At 44.1% G+C, this 19,795-nt stretch overlaps 1 long non-coding RNA gene across 1 annotated transcript in view; it reads left to right on the forward strand.

The window, feature by feature from the left end:
* Positions 1-12,021, forward strand: part of LOC140713904 (uncharacterized) — a 29,523-nt gene extending 17,502 nt beyond the window's left edge. The window contains exons 2-3 of the long non-coding RNA XR_012095773.1: positions 8,939-9,002; positions 11,763-12,021. This is a non-coding gene — a long non-coding RNA (uncharacterized lncRNA). The remainder of the gene's footprint in view (positions 1-8,938; positions 9,003-11,762) is intronic.
* The last annotated feature ends 7,774 nt before the right edge of the window (positions 12,022-19,795 follow it).

Consider the following 19,795-nt stretch of genomic DNA (forward strand, 5'->3'; position numbering starts at 1 on the left):
AACTATAAGGGAAAAGATGAAATATGAGTGCAAATTAGGCAATAATATAAAGCAAGATACTAAAAGTTTTTTTCAGTTATATAAAGAGTAAAAGTGAGGTGAGAGTTGATACTGAATCACTGGAAAATGATGCTGGTGAGGTAGTAATGGGTAACAGAGAAATTGCAGATGAACTTAATGAGTGCTTTGCATCAGTTTTCACTGTGGAAGACACGAGCAGTGTGCCAGAAGTCCGTGAGTGTCAGGGAGCAGGAGTGAGAGCCATTGCTATTACAAAGGAGAAAGTGCTAGGCAGACTCAAAGATTTTAAGGTGGATAAGTCACCTGGACCAGATGGACTACATCCCAGAGTCCTGAGAGAGGTTACTGAAGAGAGAACGGATGCATTGGTCATGATCTTTTGAGAATCACTTGATTCTAGCATGGTTCCGGAGGACTGGAAGATTGCAAATGTCACTCCACTCTTTAAGGCAAAAGAAAGGAAATTATAGGCCAGTTAGCCTAACCTCAGTGGATGGGAAAGTGTTGGAGTCCGTTATTAAGCATGAGGTTTTGGGGTACTTGGAGGTTAATAATAGAATAAGTCAAAGACAGCATTGCTTCTGTCAAGGAAATTCTTGCCTGACAAATCTGTTAGGAAGTAACAAGCAGGGGGGACAAAGGAGAGGCAGTGGATGTCATTTACTTGGATTTTCAGAAGGCATTTGGTAAGGTGCTACATGTGAGGCTGCTTAACAAGATAAATCCTATGGCGTTACAGGAAAGATACTGGCATGGATAGAGAAATGGCCAACAGGCAGGAGGCAGTGAGTGGGAATAAAGGGTCCTTTTCTGGCTGGCTGCTGGTGACTAGTGGTGTTCCTTGGGGGTCAGTATTAGGACCGTTACTTTTCACATTGTTTGTCAGTGATTAGGATAATGGAATTGATGTCTGGCAAAGTTTGCAGATGATATGAAAATAGGTGGAGGGGTAGGTAGTGCTGAGGTAGCAATGTGATTGCAGAAGGACTTAGACAAATTGGAAGAATGGGCAAAAACGTGGCAGTTGGCAGTTTAGACAATATTTAGCAAACTATTGTCTAAATAAAGAGAAAATACAAACATCAGAGGTGCAAAAGGACTTGGGAGTCCTCATGCAAGACACCCAGAAGGTTAATTTACAGGTTGAGTCTGTGGTAAAGAAGGCAAATGAAATTTTGGCAATCATTTCAAGGGGAATAGAATATTAAAATAAGGAGATTATGCTGAGGTTTTATAAAACACTAATCTAGTTGCACTTGGAGTATTGTCAACAGTTTTGGGCCCCGTATCTCAGAAATGTTCTGTTGTCATTGAAGAGAGTCCAGAAGAGGTTCACGAGGATGATTCTGGAAACGAAGGGGTTAACATATGAGGAGCGTTTGGCAGCTTTGGGCCTGTACTCATTGGAATTTAGAAGAATGTGAGGGGATCTCATTGAAACCTACCGAATACTGAAAGGACTAGGTAGGGTGGATGTGGAGAGGATGTTCCCTATGGTTGTGTGTGTCCAGAATTAGAGGGCACAGTCTCAAAATTGAGGGGCGACACTTTAGAACAGAGGCAAGGAGGAACTTTTTAGCCAGAGAGTAGTGAATCTGTGGAATGTCTTGCTACAGACAGCAGTGGAGGCCAAGAGCGTGGGTATATTTAAAGTGAAAATTGATAGTTTCTTGATTGGTCGGGGCATCAAAGGTTATGGCGAGAAAGCAGGTGTATGGGGTTGAGTGGGTTCCAGGATCAGCCATGATGGAATGGCATAATTCTGCTCCTTTGTCTTACGGTCTTATAGCCCTTATCTAAGAAAAGATGTGCTGGCATTGAAGAGGAAGTTCACGAGAATCATCACAGGAATGAAAGGGTTAACGTAGAAGGATCAACGCACACAATATGCTGGAGGAATTCTGCTGGCCAGGAAAAGAGTAAACAGTCGATGTTTCGGGCTGAGACCCTTCATCAGGTCACATATAAGGGCCTGTACTCGCTGGAGTTTAGAAGATTGAGGTGGGGGGGCTCTCATTGAAACCTATCAAATATTGAAAGGGTAGACAGAGTGGATATGGAGGGGATAGTTCCTGCAGGAAAATTATAGTTTCCTATAATTTCAGTTTATATATTGTATATGTTCTCTGATATTAAATGGAACTGTTGAACTGTAGTGGGAGAGTGTGGGACCAGATGGCACAGCCTCAGGATAGAAGGACGTCCCTTTAGATCAGAGATGAGGAAGAATTTCCTCAGCCTGAGGGTGGTAAATCTGTGGAATAGATTACCACAGACAGCTGTGGAGGCCAAGTCATTGGGTATATTTAAAGCAGAGGTTGATAGGTTCGTGATTAGTTTAGGTGTCAAAACATTACAGGGAGAGGGCAGGAGGGTGGGGTTGGGAGGGATAATAAATCAGCCATGCTGGAATGGTGGAGCAGACTCGATGGGCTGAATGGCCTTACCCTGCTCCTTTGCAGGGTTCCCTCTAAGCTGTGCGGGTGTGCGGCCACACTGTAACTGAAATGCTCTCGTCACCGTTGCCTTTGTTGCTGTGCAAATGGAATTTTCTTTTATATAATGTTTTAAAATGCTTTATGTCAGGCGAAATATTCGGAGGGAAGGTTGCTCCTGTGTTCTACCGTCTATTCCTGGCAGACAATTTTCGGTGTCTCTGAGGTTAGTTGAGATAATTAGCAATTAACAGCTCTCGAGGAATACTTGCATTGTTTACAAGCACTAAACTATCTGGACCTAGTTTTAGATCATGTTTATCCGTGAGTACAACTCTTTCAGAACATTTAGTGTGGGTCAATGCCAAGTTCAGTGAGTTTATGCTGGAAGATTTTGGCATTTGCCTGCACATCTGCTCCCCGCCTGACCCTGCAGAACCAAGGACACTGAAGCAACTTCTGAGTTTCACAATGAAGCTGACTACAGATTGTTAAGCAATATTAATTAGCAGAAATTACATCTCTAGAGAAGTAAGGGCAGATGGTTACATACCTGACGAGGTAACCTTATGCCCCAAAACACCAGGTTCAGGAACAGTTATTACCCTACAGCCATTAGGCTCCTAAACCGGAGTGGATAACTTCATTCTGATACTCTGGCACTAGACTCCTTAGCTAGAGAAAAGTGCTCCCGCAAAGCCTCTTGTTCAAAGTACATTTATTATCAAATTATGTATATATTACACAGCCTTGAGATTCGTCTCTCTACAGATCAGCAGAGAGAGAGAGGAAAAACACAAAACATGCAAACAATAAAGGAAGTAACAGCGTTCAGAATGGCTGTGAGTCCACGGACACGAAGCCTGGAGCAGCCGGGGCAGGTCTGCAGTCTCAGCCTCAGAACAGCGAAGTGCAGAGTGAGCGTCAGGGAGCAGTGAACGGTTTGTCAATCTCTTAAAGATCTCTGGAAGTTTAAACACATGAAGCTGATACAATCAAAGCCATTATTTTAATTTCTAAACTCCATGCTCAGTTATTTTCTTCACTTTTCCAATTAAGAATCGATGACAATTAAAACAATATCATCTTGCCCAACGTGCACAAGGTGTCTGAGCTGCCAAGTACGACCTTTATTATTGAGTTTTGAACTAGTGTACAGAAATGCTTTTCAAAGCACAATATCAGGTTCAGCGTCAGTGCAAATGTATCCACAGGGTCCTAGTGCCCAACGTTATTACAATTTGTTCTTCCTGATTCGGATTTATCACGAGTACATTGAAATATGCAGGGAAATGCTTAGAATGACAGAAAAATACAGAGTAGAAGCAGGCCCTTCGGCCCATTTCGTCCATGCCAAACCATTTAAGTGCTTACTCCAATCGACCTGCACCCAACCATAGCCTTCCATTCCCCTCCCATTCATGTACCTAGCCAGACTTCTCGGAAACGCGGAAATCGAACTTGCATGCTCTGTTTGTGCTGGCAGCTCGTTCCACACTCCCACCACCCTCTGAGTGAAGAAGTTCCTTTGTATTTATAACCAACGCACCCAAAGGCATGCTGGGGGCATCTCACAAGTGTTGCCAACATATCCGGCCCGCAATGTTCAGCTTTTCTGGTAAGATGGCATTAAACTGAACTTGTTCAACTCTACAATCACCTAGATGCATTCCGTTTAAAAGGCATCTTGTGATCTGAGGATCATATCGTACAGTGGGCCATTCAGTTAGTTTTCCCATTCCAGAACCAAAGAATCACAGTTGTTCTAATTCTGAAAACTCTAACTTTTGCTATTGAAGAAATAATATTTACGATAAAAGATATTTTGAAAGATTTATTTTATTCTGATTGAATGAAGTTATAATTTACTGCAGAAAATAGAACTGTGTAGACTCTGTTATGGGAAGTTTCAGTTCCACATTTGCAACTAATTTTACTTCACCCCATCGTCCTGATAGACGTCGGATGACTCCTGCAGAACTTAATCGTTCCAAACACTCAAAATTTACTGCACAAGAGACAGGACAAGCTGGCTTATGATTAGTAAATATAGCTCTTCCATGCTGTTCAGCCAAATGTTTTCAGTTATAAATCCCCTCACACCACTGTTTCATTTTGCCTTCAAAATCCCTGCAGTTTCAATAATACCCAAGTTATATTTTTATCATCAGCCACAGTCCTTCACTTTACTGAGGTGAAATTATATTTTCTGTTTAATTTTAGCTTCCCCACTCCACTTACTGTTGGGTTTTAATTTAGACTTCTTTCCAAATCCTTCACAAGCTCACCACAAAAGCTAAGTTCCATCATTGAGTCTTACTTCCAATGCAGTGAAATGTGGCTGGAGTCGGTGCCCCACCTCTTCCCCCCACCCATGCCGTGATCGCTCGGCAGAAGGCAAGCTCTTTTGTGGCCGACTGTAGGTTGTCAGCACAAGTTTCAGACTCTTCCATTGCGTGACTGTGAAACCATTTGTGCTGGCTGTCTTGTGTGTGTCACTGTTGGTACTGTGTTTTGTACCTTGGTCCTGGAGTAATGCTGTTTCGTTTGGCTGTATTCAAGATTATTCATGTATGGTTGAATGAGAATTAAACTTGAATTGAATTGAATGCACAATGTTAGTCTCTAAAATCTGGCATCATGGTGTTTATTTTGGACACATCAGGATCCAGCATACTGCAGTGTAACCTAATTAGTCCCCATTAGGATTTGGGGACTATGTCATATGTCATAAATGACATATGTCATTTATTATCAGTGACATAAGTCAGGAATTTAGTTTTTTTTGGGAAGCATTGCAGTGCAATACATAAATTAATATAATTTGAAATAAAAATATATTAAAAAATAGAACATTACAGCACAGTACAGGCCCTTCAGCCCACAATGTTGTGCCGACATTTTAACCTACTCTGAGATCAGTCTAATCCTTCCTTCCCACATAGGCCTGGATTTTTCTATCATTCACGTGTCTCTCTAAGAGGCTCGTAAATGTTACTAAAGCTTCTGCATCTACCACCACCCCTGCAGCACGTTCCACACACCCACCACTCTCTGAAGCAAAACTACCTGTGACATCCGCCTATAATTTCCTCCAATCACCTTAAAATTAAGCTCCTTCTATTAGCTCTTCCTGCCCTGGGAAAAGGTCTCCTGCTGCCCACTCAATCTATGTCTCTTATCATCTTCAACACCTCTCATCTTCCTTTCCTCCAATGAGAAAACCCCTAGTTTGCTCAATCTCTTCTCATAAGGCATGCTCTCTAATCCAGGCAGCATCCTGGTAAATCTCCTCTGCACCCTCTCTAATCCAGGCAGCATCCTGGTAAATCTCCTCTGCACCCTCTCTAATCCAGACAGCATCCTGCTGAATCTCCTCTGCACCCTCTCTAATCCAGGCAGCATCCTGGTGAATCTCCTCTGCACCCTCTCTAATCCAGGCAGCATCCCAGTGAATCTCCTCTGCACCTCTCTAATCCAGGCAGCATCCTGGTAAATCCCCTTTGCACCCTCTCTAATCCAGGCAGCATCCTGGTGAATCTCCCCTGCACCCTCTCTGATCCAGGCAGCATCCTGGTGAATCTCCTCTGCACCCTCTCTGATCCAGGCAGCATTCTGGTAAATCTCCTCTGCACCCTCTCTGATCCAGGCAGCATCCTGGTGAATCTCCTCTGCACCCTCTCTGATCCAGGCAGCATTCTGGTAAATCTCCTCTGCACCCTCTCTGATCCAGGCAGCATCCTGGTCAATCTCCTCTGCACCCTCTCTAATCCAGACAGCATCCTGGTGAATCTCCTCTGCACCCTCTCTAATCCAGGCAGCATCCTGGTGAATCTCCTCTGCACCCTCTCTAATCCAGGCAACATCCTGGTGAATCTCCTCTGCACCCTCTCTAATCCAGGCAGCATCCTGGTAAATCCCCTTTGCACCCTCTCTAATCCAGGCAGCATCCTGGTGAATCTCCCCTGCACCCTCTCTGATCCAGGCAGCATCCTGGTAAATCTCCTCTGCACCCTCTCTGATCCAGGCAGCATCCTGGTGAATCTCCACTGCACCCTCTCTGATCCAGGTAGCATCCTGGTGAATCTCCTCTGCACCCTCTCTGATCCAGGCAGCATTCTGGTAAATCTCCTCTGCACCCTCTCTGATCCAGGCAGCATCCTGGTCAATCTCCTCTGCACCCTCTCTAATCCAGACAGCATCCTGGTGAATCTCCTCTGCACCCTCTCTAATCCAGGCAGCATCCTGGTGAATCTCCTCTGCACCCTCTCTAATCCAGGCAGCATCCTGGTAAATCTCCTCTGCACCCTCTCTAATCCAGGCAGCATCCTGGTGAATCTCCCCTGCACCCTCTCTAATCCAGGCAGCATCCTGGTAAATCTCCTCTGCACCCTCTCTAATCCAGGCAGCATCCTGGTGAATCTCCTCTGCACCCTCTCTAATCCAGGCAGCATCCTGGTGAATCTCCTCTGCACCCTCTCTAATCCAGGCAGCGTCCTGGTGAATCTCCTCTGCACCCTCTCTAATCCAGGCAGCATCCTGGTGAATCTCCTCTGCACCCTCTCTAATCCAGGCAGCGTCCTGGTGAATCTCCTCTGCACCCTCTCTAATCCAGGCAGCATCCTGGTGAATCTCCTCTGCACCCTCTCTAATCCAGGCAGCATCCTGGTGAATCTCCTCTGCACCCTCTCTAATCCAGGCAGCGTCCTGGTGAATCTCCTCTGCACCCTCTCTAAAGCTTCCACATCCTCCCTATAATGAGGGGATTTGAGGCTAAAAAACAAGTCATCCAAATAGATTTCAAACATATCTCGTCAGCGCACAGAACATTGCCATAGTGAAAATACTCTTAGTGGTCACTGTATTAAATACCAACTGTAGCTAATGAAGTGACCAGTGAGTGAATGTTAATCATTTTCTGTTGCTGCAGCCCACCCACTTCACGATTCAATGCATTGTGCATCCGGAGATGCTCTCCTACACACCACTGTTGTAACGTGCGGTTATTTGAGTTACTGTCACTTTCCTGTCAGTTTGAACCAGTCTGGCCATTCTCCTCTGACCTCTCTCATTAACAGGGCGTTTTCACCCACAGAACTGCGCTGAATGGATTTTTCTTTTTATTTTCGCACCATTCTCTGTAAGCTTTAGAGATTGTTGTGTGTGAAAAGCTCAACAGATCAGCAGTTTCTGAGATACTCTAACCACCCCATCTGGCACCAAGAGTCATCCCACAGTCAAAGTCACTTTCATCACAGTTCTTCCCCATTCTGATGTTTGGTCTGAACAGCAATCGAACCTCTTCTCCTTCTTCTTCTTCTTCTATTTCCGGCAGTTTAGTCGCAGCTGGGCATATTACTGCCCTCTGCAGGATGTACAATTCATTACAGAATTTCAAGAAACTCAAATTCTCAAATATAAACTAGTCACATGTAGAAACAGAATAATAAACTGTTCAATCAGATGGTGATTCTCTTGGTGGCCAAACAAAGATTTAATAGAAAAACAAAATACATTTAAGTCAGACAGCCTCTTGAACAATATCCCTCTTTCAATTTTATATCGATTACAACTCAGCAAAACATGCTGAACTGTCTCTGGATTACCACAGTCACATAATCCAGTTGGATGTCTTCCTATTATCTTTAAGTGATAGTTTAGCCCACAATGTCCCAATCTAAGTCTTGGTAATTTCACTTATCTCTATAACTGAACCTTTTGACCATGTCTGCATGTTTTTATGCATTGAGTTGCTGCCACATGATTGGCTGATTGGATATTCGCATTAACGAGCAGGTGTACAGGTGTAACTGATAAACTGAGTGGCTACTGAATGCATTTCCTCAATCAGTGCCATGTCAATGCAGAGCGTTGCCAAATTGATAATAGATTGATAGTAGTCGCGTAAGATCCCATATCTTCTGCCCACCAGTTGTTAAGAATTAGGCAAATGACTGATGGAGCTGGGATTTCAGGCATTGTCTGTCTGAGGGTTGATTTGGTTACTTGCTCTTAGCAGAGTTATACTGGGAAATTTTCCAAGCAAAATTCATTAATAAGAATAGATGATGCTATTCAGAGGAGTAAGTATGCTACCCGAACCAGCTGGAAACTTAAAATAGTCACTTCATTTAAAATGTAGTCTCTTCCCCCAGGCGGTTAATCTGATCAACCGTTCTAGCTATCCCCCGCCCCCTCCATCTATTACTCCTGTCACCGCACTGTAATCACTTCAAACCACTTTTTATAATGTTGTTTACTTTGTAAAGATGTGTATTTGTGCACATTTAATTCTTCATCTGCATTTTAACCTCTACCTTTATTTTTATAGAATTCATTATTGTTTATCATGCTGAATGTTGTTTTTTATTGCGTGTCACACCCTGACCAATGCACCACAGTGAATTCCTAATCCATGTAAACATCTCTGGAGAATAAAGTTGATCCTAAGGATTCTCGATATCTGTTTTATTGAATTTTAGATTGGATCAAGAAGCTCAAACAGAACAAAAGAATGATCTTGAAAGAAAGAACCAATTTATAAAAGTAAGTTTGTTCCTTTGCAAATTGAACATGTTTGTTTCTTGATGTAAAAAGCCCCAGATCAGTAATTTAGCACATCAGGCAGCATCTACTGTATACAGGGCAATCAGTCCTGATGAAGGGTCTCAGCCCAAAATGTCAACTCCTTATTCCTCTCCATAGATACTGCCTGACTTGTTGAGTTCCTTCAGCATTTTGTGTGTGTTGCTCTGGATTTCCAGTGTCTGCAGAATCTCTTGAGTACTCGATCAGTATTTTTTGTGTTTATTTTCATTCACCTGAAGGACTGGGCTGTGGAACTACGAGAGTTATTTCTGGTCACAGTATAAGAACAAGGTGAGTTAGGCTGGGTAACAGCTCTTCCCCCAGACTGTCAAACTTCTGAACGTCCTGCTCCCACCTAGTACACATTATTCATGACAGTGCCAGCAACAGTAACACAGTTGTATATTTAACTATATGTCATATGGTATAAGCACTTTATGTCAACTTGTACATCTACAGAATATTTTTTATCTGTTAATATTATTGTGTTTATATTGTTTTATGTTCTGTATCTGATATATACACAGTACTGTGTTTTGCACCGTGGTCCCAAGGAACGTTGTTTCATTGTGCAGTATACATGTGTATGGTTGAATGACGATGAACTTGATAACCCATCAATTTACTCAAGGAATAATGAAATAAGGTTAATTCTGATCAATAGGTTCTCACTTACACCGTTCCTTGAAAGGAATTGCTGTTGGGTCTTGCAAGCTGTTTCAGAGGGAATGATTGTAAAATACAATTACAAATATGATACTACAATTAGTTGCTTTTAGTTTTTAGGAAGCATCATTGGTAATTGTTTCTGTTTATGCCAAGGTTCCAAATCAATTTGTTTTCAAATTTTTTTTAGACAGCTTCACTGGGTAATCATTGCTTCTATTTATACCAAGTTTCTAAATGAATGGTGTTGAAATTCTGCTCCTGTATTTATGGTCTTGAGGGAGATTGGGGCTGAGACGATTCCATCAGCCATGATGAGAACTGCAGTGAGAACAATCCAGATTTGTCCAACCTCTTATAGCTCATACTCTCCAGCCCAGGCAACACCCGGCTGAAACTCTTTTGCACCTTCTCTAAAGCTGAACCAAAAGAATTTTACACATCTCCAATATGACTTCTCAACTCTTCCTGATCCACTGAGTTCCTCCAGTATTTTGTTTTGTCCTCACACACGTTCTCTGGTTCTGTGCATGACCCGCTCCTTTATGCTCAAGTGGAGTTACCCTAATCCAGGCTTCCATCGTGACCTGCACCTCGTAATCCATGCGGTGCCTTTCTGCTGTAGGAATCAGAGAGTCACACAGCAGCAGGGAAACAGGCCGTTCAGCCCAACTCATCCATGCTGACTGTGTTGCCCATCTAGTCATATCTGCCTACTTTTGGTCCATATCCCTTTAAACCACTCTTATCCATATATGCATCTCCCCCTAGGAAAAAGACTGTGCTTTCACACTGTTTATACCTTTATAATCGTATATACCTCTATCAGGTCATCCCTTAATCTCCTACGTTCCAGAGAATAAATTCACAATATACACAACATCTCCTCTAACTCAGGTTGCCAAGACCAGGCAAGTTCCTGGTAAATCATTTCTGTACTCTTTCTAGTTTAATAGCATCTTTCCTGTAACAGGATGGCCAAAACTGTACCGTCAACTAGATCCTGGACTTTCTGTCAGATCACTGGCAGGTGGTAAGAGTGGGTTCCCTCACCGCCACCCCTCTGACCCTCAACACAGGAGCCCCTCAGGGCTTTGTACTAAGCTCCCTCCTTTACTCTCCGTATACCCATGACTGTGTTGCCACCCACAGCTCCAATCTGCTAATTAAATTTGCTGACGACACTACACTGATTGGCCTCATCTCAAATAATAATGAGGCAGCCTACAGAGAAGTCATCACCCTGACAGGGTGGTGTTAAGAAAACAACCTCTCGCTCAATGTCGCAAAAACAAAGGAGCTGGTAGTGGACAACGGGAGGAATGGAGACAGGCTAACCCCTATCGACATCAATGGATCTGGGGTTGAGAGGGTGAACAGCTTTAAGTTCATCGGCATAAACGTCATTGAGGATCTCACGTGGTCTGTACACACCAGCTGTGTGGTGAAAAAGGCACGACAGTGCCTCTTTCACCTCAAACGGTTGAAGAAGTTTGGTATGGGCCTCCAGATCCTAAGAACTTTCCACAGAGGCACAATTGAGAGCATTCTGACTGGCTGCATCACTGCCTGGTATGGGAATTGTACCTCCCTCAATCACAGGACTCTGGAGCGGACAGCCCAGTGCATCTGTAGAAGTGAACTTCCCATTATTCAGGACATTTACAAAGACAAGTGTGTAAAGGGGGCCTGAAGGATCATTGTGGACCTGAGTCACCCCAACCACAAATTGTTCCAGCTGTTACCATCTCGGAAACAGTAACGCAGCATAAAAGCCAGGGCCAACAGGCTCCAGGACAGCTTCTTCCACCGGGCCATCAGACTGATTAATTCATGCTGACACAACTGTATTTCTATGTTATATTGACTATCCTGTTGTACATACTATTTATTATAAATGACTATAAATTGTACATTTAGACAGAGACATAACGTAAAGAGTTTCACTCCTCATGTATATGAAGGATGTGAGTAATAAATTCAATTCAATTCATTTCAACCCTGACAACTCAAGGGTGTGTCTTAGCTCACTGCTCTACTCTACACCCACAGCTCAAATGCCATCTAGGAATTCATCGATGACACAACAACTGCTGGTAGAGTTTCAGATGGTGATAGGAGTGAGAAAGACCAGCTGGTTGAGAGGTGTCACAACCTTGCACTCAACTTCAGTGAGAACAAGGAATTGATTGTGGACATCGAGGAATCAGAAGTGGAAAAGGTGAGCGGTTTCAACTTTCTGGATGTCAACATCTCTTGGGGATCTATCCTGGACCAAACATATTGATTGTGGTGAACTACATATACCTGTCTGGACTGCTCCTGTGGCTCCTCCCACAAACCCCCTGCTGACTGCTCCTGTGGCTCCTCCCACAGACCCCTGCTGACTGCTCCTGTGGCTCCTCCCACAGACCCCCTGCTGACTGCTCCTGTGGCTCCTCCCACAGACCCCCGCTGACTGCTCCTGTGGCTCCTCCCACAGACCCCCGCTGACTGCTCCTGTGGCTCCTCCCACAGACCCCCTGCTGACTCCTCCTGTGGCTCCTCCCACAGACCCCCCGCTGACTGCTCCTGTGGCTCCTCCCACAGACCCCTGCTGACAGCTCCTGTGGCTCCTCCCACAGACCCACTGCTCCTGTGGCTCCTCCCACAGACCCCCTGCTGACTCCTCCTGTGGCTCCTCCCACAGACCCCTGTATAAAGGCGATTGAGGCCTGAGCCCGGCCTCATTCTCTAGGATGTAGTGTTGTTCATTCTTCCAGTCAATAAAAGCCGATATCTCGCTTCTTACGTCTCAGAGTGAGTTATTGATGGTGCATCATTGATGCAACTACGAAGAAGGCATGAGATCAGTTATATTTCATTAGGAGTGTGAAGAGACTTGGTATGTCACCAAAGACACTTGCAGATTTCCACAGAAGTACTGTGGAGAGCACTCTAACCGTCTGGTATGGGGGAGGTGGCCACTGCAGAAAACCACGGCCCCAACCCTCACCCTTCTGGCAGAAGAGAAAAGTGCAACAGTCAGGAGAAAGGTGTAACTTCAGATTCTGAAACAGCTTTTAGAAATTCTCACTAAAGTGATTGTTTGTTAGGTTAATGCATCATACAGTGGTTTTCCTAAAGCTACCATTATTGAAGCTGAACTCATAACCTGACACTTTTGCTCTCAGGTGTTAACCCTTTAAGGAATATAGCGGAAGGGTGTGTGTGTGTGTGTGTGTGTGTGTGTGTGTGTGTGTGTGTGTGTGTGTGTGTGTGTGTGTGTGTGTGTGTGTGTGTGTGTGTGGGTGTGTGTGTGTGTGCGTGTTTATTGTGTGTGTGTGTGAGTGTGTGTGTGGGTGTGTGCATGTCTGTGTGTGGGTGTGTGTGTGTGTGTGTGTGTGTGTGCGTGTGTGCATGCATGTGGGTGTGTGCATGTGTGTGTGTGTGCGTGTGTGTGCATGCGTGTGGGCGTGTGTGTGCGTGTGGGTGTGTGCATGTGTGTGTGTGTGTGTGTGTGCGTGTGTGTGCATGCATGTGGGTGTGTGTGTGCGTGTGGGTGTGTGCATGCGTGTGTGTGTGTGCGTGTGGGTGTGTGCATGTGTGTGTATAGTTTTAATGTATTTCACAGTAGAGGTGCCACAAAACAACAAATGTCATGACATACATATGCCAGTAACATTAAGCCTGGTACTCCAAGTGTAGCCTCACCTGCATCCTATAGAATTTGAGTCATAGAACAGGCCTTTCATTCCATGCCAAACCATTAATCTGCCAAGTCCTAGTGACCTGCACTCGGACCACAGCGCTCCATACCTGTCCGAACTTCTCTTAAATGTTGAAATCAAACCCACATCCACCACTCCCACTGGCAGCTCGTTCCACACTCTCACCACCCTCTGAGTGAAGAAGTTCCCTCTCATGTGCCCCTTAAACATTTCACCTTTCACCCTTAACTCATGACCTTTAGTTGTAGTCTCACCCAAGCTCAGTGGAAAAAGCCTGCTTTTAATTGGAGATCAGCTTCCCAACTCATGAACTCACTGCTCTGATTGATGAGGACCAGTGTGCCAAATAGCTTCTTCACCAATATATCATCGATGTTGCTAATGCAGCACCCATAAAGTTTATTACTATATTGCTGTTTGCAAATGCAAGTAATAAGAATATGGCTACTTTCCAAACATCTTTTATTGATGGCCATCAAAACTTAATAACACTGACTGTTGCAACAATACATCAAATGTTGTACCACATTTCTTAAAGTTTGCATATAAACACACCAAATATTACAGCCAGGACATGCCCTCTTCCCACTGCTACCATCAAGGAGGAGGTACAGGATCCTGAAGACATTTCAGGAACAGTTTCTTCTCCTCTGTCACCACATTTCTGAGTGGAAATGAATCCATGGAAACCACCTCACTATTTTGTGCTCTTTTTGTGCTGCTTACTTAATTCAGTTTTAAAGTACTTCTTATTGTAATTTGTAGTTTTGTATTATTATGTATTACACTGAACTGCTGCTCCAAAGTAACAAATTTCACGCCATATTCTGATGGTTAATGAATTGATTCCCTGCCATGCTGTAGCCCGTTCTGAGTCACCCACTCTCACAGTCGCAGACTGGCTGGCACTCCTTTAGGCCGTAGACCAAGCCTGCAGCCTTCGCTGGCCATCTGAAGCCAGTACCACATACCCACTCATCTAGGTTCCACGTAAAACTACTCTCAAATAAACTCCTCTCGGGTTTCCAGCAGGATACGGGTATCGACTAGAACCAATATTGCTGTGACCAACTTTGCCATCTTCGGGGATGAGGCTTGGGTATGTTTAGTTGGTGCTATTTATACCCCTGTCTTCCACCCCTCCTGATTGGTTAGTCCTCATCCAATCAGGTTTCAGCTCTTCCACCTTGTGTACAATCAAATTCCAGTTCTTAGAGCGAGACCTTCCTTATTGTTAAAATTCTTTTACTCTAATTTTATTTCAATGGCTTCCTTTACTGGACAACCATTCTTTTTAAACTGCTGTCCTCTCCCACTTTGCAATTGGACGCGTCAGGACGGAATTGAAATAAAATGCTGGAAATACTCAGTGGTAGGCGGTACCAGCAAGACGACGAGTATTTTCAGCATGTTTGAGTTTCGAATCAGACTCAGATTTAATACAGTATCACTGACACATGTCGAGAAATTTGTTGTATTGTGGCAGCAGTACAGTGCAATGCATAGCAATAAAAACTATACAAAATAAATTAAATATCCAGAGTGTAGACTTCAACTTTTCTATTCTTGTGTGATCTTATGCTTTAAGAACTTTAATCATTCATTTAACAAACACTCAATACTAAAGTGTCACGCAGCCCAACCAGGTTCAAGGTCAGCCACAGAGGAAAAGCAATGTAACGTGCACAAAATGCTGGAGGAACTCAGCAAGTTGGGAAGCATCAAGGAATGAATAAACAGACGACTTTTTTCGGCGGAGACCCTCCACAGATGATACCTGACCAGCTGAGTTCCTCCAGCATTTTGTGTGAGTTACTCTGGATTTCCAGTATCTGGGTTGATAAAAGGCATCGGCTATCTGTCCCGCCAGTCTGTAAGGCTCAAAGATTCCGCTAATCAGAACTGGCATGCTACGTTTCATCCCTCCATCCAAAACCAAGTATGAAGCGCATCACCCAGCACCCCCGTGAAGTCACTGCAGTCCCGGGACTAAGTGATTGACAGCTCAGGTAACCAAGCCCCAGGACTCGGTGATTGACAGCTCAGGTAACCAAGCCCCAGTACTCGGTGATTGACAGCTCAGGTAACCAAGCCCCGGGACTAAGTGATTGACAGCTCAGGTAACCAAGCCCCGGGACTCGGTGATTGACAGCTCAGGTAACCAAGCCCCGGTACTCGGTGATTGACAGCTCAGGTAACCAAGCCCCGGGACTCGGTGATTGACAGCTCAGGTAACCAAGCCCTGGGACTCGGTGATTGACAGCTCAGGTAACCAAGCCCCGGGACTCGGTGATTGACAGCTCAGGTAACCAAGCCCCGGGACTCGGTGATTGACAGCTCAGGTAACCAAGCCCCGGGACTAAGTGATTGACAGCTTGGGACTGCGCTCTGTGCTGCGGCTGCTCGCTCTAACCAGAGCCGGCGACCACTCACTCTGGCAATGGAGCAAGCCCATTGTTCACTGTTTCGCAGTCATGGCCAGTTCCACACCTGAAATGCACAACCTTTCAAGTTAGTGACTTCTGATTAGCTAAATTAGATGTGTTTTACTGGTAAATTCAATTAAATGCTAAATACAATCAAAAATTATGTTTTAGCCCCATCCGAAATAAGTTTGCAATGCAAATAATTGCCCTAAGTGCATTGACGATGCAGTGCCCTGTCACTTTCGACATTGTTCGTAGTTCTGCACCAGTTTTGATTCATCGATGAGAAACTTCCAGTCATTTCCAAAATATTTACCTTCTGCTCCAGTGCAAATAATTGTAACTTTTGGATGGGTAATGGACCTTGAGAAATAGGTACTTTTCAAACATGCAGTGTGCTGAGCTTCTCCATTGTCGAATGTATAATGTGGCCAATTGATACCGAGGAGGAGCAGAAGTCAGAATTTAACAGGGGAAGGTAAGTCTGTCGATAATGTAGAGTGTATAAGTTTGCATTTATAAATGGTTAATTTGTAGATTATTTGGGCTTTTGCCTCAGAGTATCATTACTCATCACCAGAGACTCGAACTATAGGTCATGGGTTAAGGGTGAAAGGTGAAATCTTTAAGGGAAACATGAGGGGGAAGTTCTTCACTCAGAGGGTGGTGAGAGTGTGGAATGAGTTGCCAATGGACTGATTTCAACATTTAAGAGAAAACTGAATAGGTATGTGGATGGGAGGGGTACAGAGGGCCATGTTCTGGGTGTAGGTAGATGCTAATGTGCAGATTAGTGGTTTGGCAGAGACTGGTTGGGAGAAGGGCCTGTTTCTGTGCTGTAGTTTACTGTCACTTTATGTCCAATATTTAAAATAGATATATATTATTAGTTCTCATTCACAAAAGGCAAAAGAAAACAAGAAATGCAAAAGAAGGAAATCAGGAGGGCTAAGAGAAGGCATGAGTTTGCCCTAGCAGAAGGAATCTGAGGGGATTCTACAGATATGTGAAAAGCAAAAGGATTGCATGGGACAAAATTGATCCTCTGGAAGACCAGAGTGGTAATCCACATGTGGAGCCAAAAGAGATGAAAGAGTGCATAAATAAATATATTGCATCTGTATTTGCTCATGAGGTGGACACAGAGTCTATAGAAGTGAGACAAAGCTGCATCAAATCCATGGATTACAGAGGACGAGATGTTTGCTATCCTGAGGTAAATCCCCAGGGTCTGACAAGGTGTTCCCTCAGACCCTACAGGAGCAAGTGCAGAAATTGCTCAGGCCCTAGCAGAGGTACTTAAATCATCCTTAGGGACAGGTGAGGTACCAGACGACTGGAGGATAGGCAAAGTTGTTCCGCTGTTTGAAAAAGGCTCTAAATGTAAACCAGGAAATTGTAGGCCAGTGAGTTTGACATCAGTAGTAGGAACGTTATTGGAAGGTATTCTAAGGGACCAGATAAATGAGTATTTGGATAAACATGGACTGAGTAAAGATAGTCAACATGGCTTTTGCTTGGCAGGTCGTGTCTAACCAATATTATAGAGTTTTTCATGGAAGTTACCAGGAAGATGGATGAAGACAAGGCAGTGGATGTTGTCTACATGGACTTTAGCCAGACTTTTGACAAGGTTCTGCATAGGAGGTTGGTCAAGAAGGTTCAGTCGCTGAGCACTCAGGATGAGGTAGTAAATTGGATTAGACATTGGCTTTGTGGGAGAAGCCAGAGAGTGGTAGTAGAGGGTTGCCTCTTTGACTGGAGGCCTGGGACTAGTGGAGTGCTGCAGGGATCAGTGCCGGGTCCTTTCTTGTTTGTCATCTATATCAACCATCTGGATGATAATGTGGTGCGGATGACAGCAAGATTGGGAGTGTAGTGGACAGTGAGGAAGGCTATCATGGCTTGCAAAGGGATCTGCACCAGATGGAAAAAATGGCAGCTGGAATTTAATGCAGACAAGTGTGAGGTTTTGCACTTCTGTAGGATCATCCAGGGTAGGGCTTACACAGTGAACAGGAGAGAACTGTAGAATGTGGTAGAACAATGGGATCAGGTCCATAATTCATTGAAAGTGGCATCATAGGTAGGTAGGGTCGTAAAGAAAGCTTTTGACACATTGGCCTTCATAAATTAATGTATTGAGTACAGGAGATGGGATGTTATGTTGAAGTTGTATAAGACATTGGTGGGGCCTAATTTGGAGTATTACGTGCAGTTTTGGTCACCTACCTACGGGAAAGATGTAAATAAGATTGAAAAAGCGCAGAGAAAATTTACACGGATGTTGCTGGGTCTGGAGGATCTGAGTTATAAGGCAATATTGAAAAGGTTAGGACTGTATTCTCTAGAACGTAGAAGACTGAGAGAAGAATTGATAGAAGTATACAAAATTATGGGGGGTATAGATAAGGGAAATGTAGGCAAGCTTTTCCCACTGAGATTGGGTGGGACTACAACTAGAGGTCATGGGTTAAATGTGAAAGGTGAAAGGTTTTAGGGGAACACGAGGGGAAACTTCTTCACTCAGAAGGTGGGGAGAGTGTGGAACGAGCTGCCAGCGCAAGTGATGCATGCAAGCTCGATTTCAAAATTTAAGAGAAGTTTGGATAGGTACGTGGATGGGAAGGGTATGGAGGGCTGTGGTCCTGGTGAAGTTTGATGTAAGTAGGCAGTTTAACTGGTTTGGCATGGACTAGATGGGCTGAAAGGCCTGTTTCAGTGCTGTACTTCTCTATGAATCTATATGATACAGTTTTGTTAAAAGATCATTGGAGGTACTTCCTCTTATTGAACTGTGACTTCATACAAGGTTGCAAATGTGCTTCATTCAGAATTAGTTCTGATCCTGGTCTGCCGGAGCAGCGTTGTAACAGTCAATATTTGCATATTTGTATAACAGTTGACTTTATGATGTCACTCTCATTTGGTGGAGTGTTACATAAATAGTTAAATATGTGCCTTGTTTATTTACAAGCTATTAAAAATTACACAAATATTGCATTTGCCAAATACCAATGTGTAAATACAAGACACTTAGAAGCACACATACAAGGCAAACTTAGTAAGATCAATGCCAATTCTCCTTCACCTGAGAAATCAGTGTTCATCACCATTTTAATTCCACTTCCCATTCCCACTCTGACATGGCCTGCTCTATTGTCATGGTGAGGCCCAGTTATTAGGAATATTTAAAGTGAAGATTGAAAGGTTCTTGATTGGTAAGGCTGTCAAATGTTATGGGGAGAAGGCAGGAGAATGGGGTTGAGAGGAATGATAAATCAGCCATGATGGAATGGTGGGGCAGATTCGATGGGCTGAATGGTTTAATCTGCTCCTGCATTTTATGGAGTCTCAGGGTGGAGGAGCAACACCTTATATTCTGTCTGGGAATTCAACCTGATGGCATGAACATCGATTTCTTGAACTTTCAGTAATTTCTTCCTCCTCCCTCTTCTCTCTTTTTCCATTCCCCATTCTGGTTCCTCTCTCACCCCTTCTCTTCTCCTCTCCTGCCCATCACCTCCCTCTGGTGCCCCTCCTTCTTCCCTTTCTCCCATGGTCCTCTCCTCTCCTACCAGATTACTACCTCACCCCCCACCTCCACCACCTAACCATCTTCCCCCTCAACTGGTCTCACCTATCACCTGCCAGTGTGGGCTCCTTTCTTCCTCTCATCTTCTTATTCTGTCTTCTTCCCCCTTCTTTTCCAGTCAGAATGAAGGGTCTCGGCCTGAAACATTTCCATAGGTGCTGCCTGACCGGCTGAGTTCCTCCAGCGTTTTGTTCTGGATTCCCAGCATCTGCAGAATCTCTTTTGTCTGTACCGTCCCAGTTTTCTTCATGGACGATGGGAGTGTTTTTATAACTCTCGCATTAATTACTGGATCCAAGTAGCCTCACTACTTGAGTTCCTTTTGACAATTATTTTGGGTTGGTTTACAAAGAC

This window comes from Hemitrygon akajei, chromosome 20 (genome assembly GCF_048418815.1).
Source record: "Hemitrygon akajei chromosome 20, sHemAka1.3, whole genome shotgun sequence".
NCBI lineage: Eukaryota > Metazoa > Chordata > Chondrichthyes > Myliobatiformes > Dasyatidae > Hemitrygon > Hemitrygon akajei.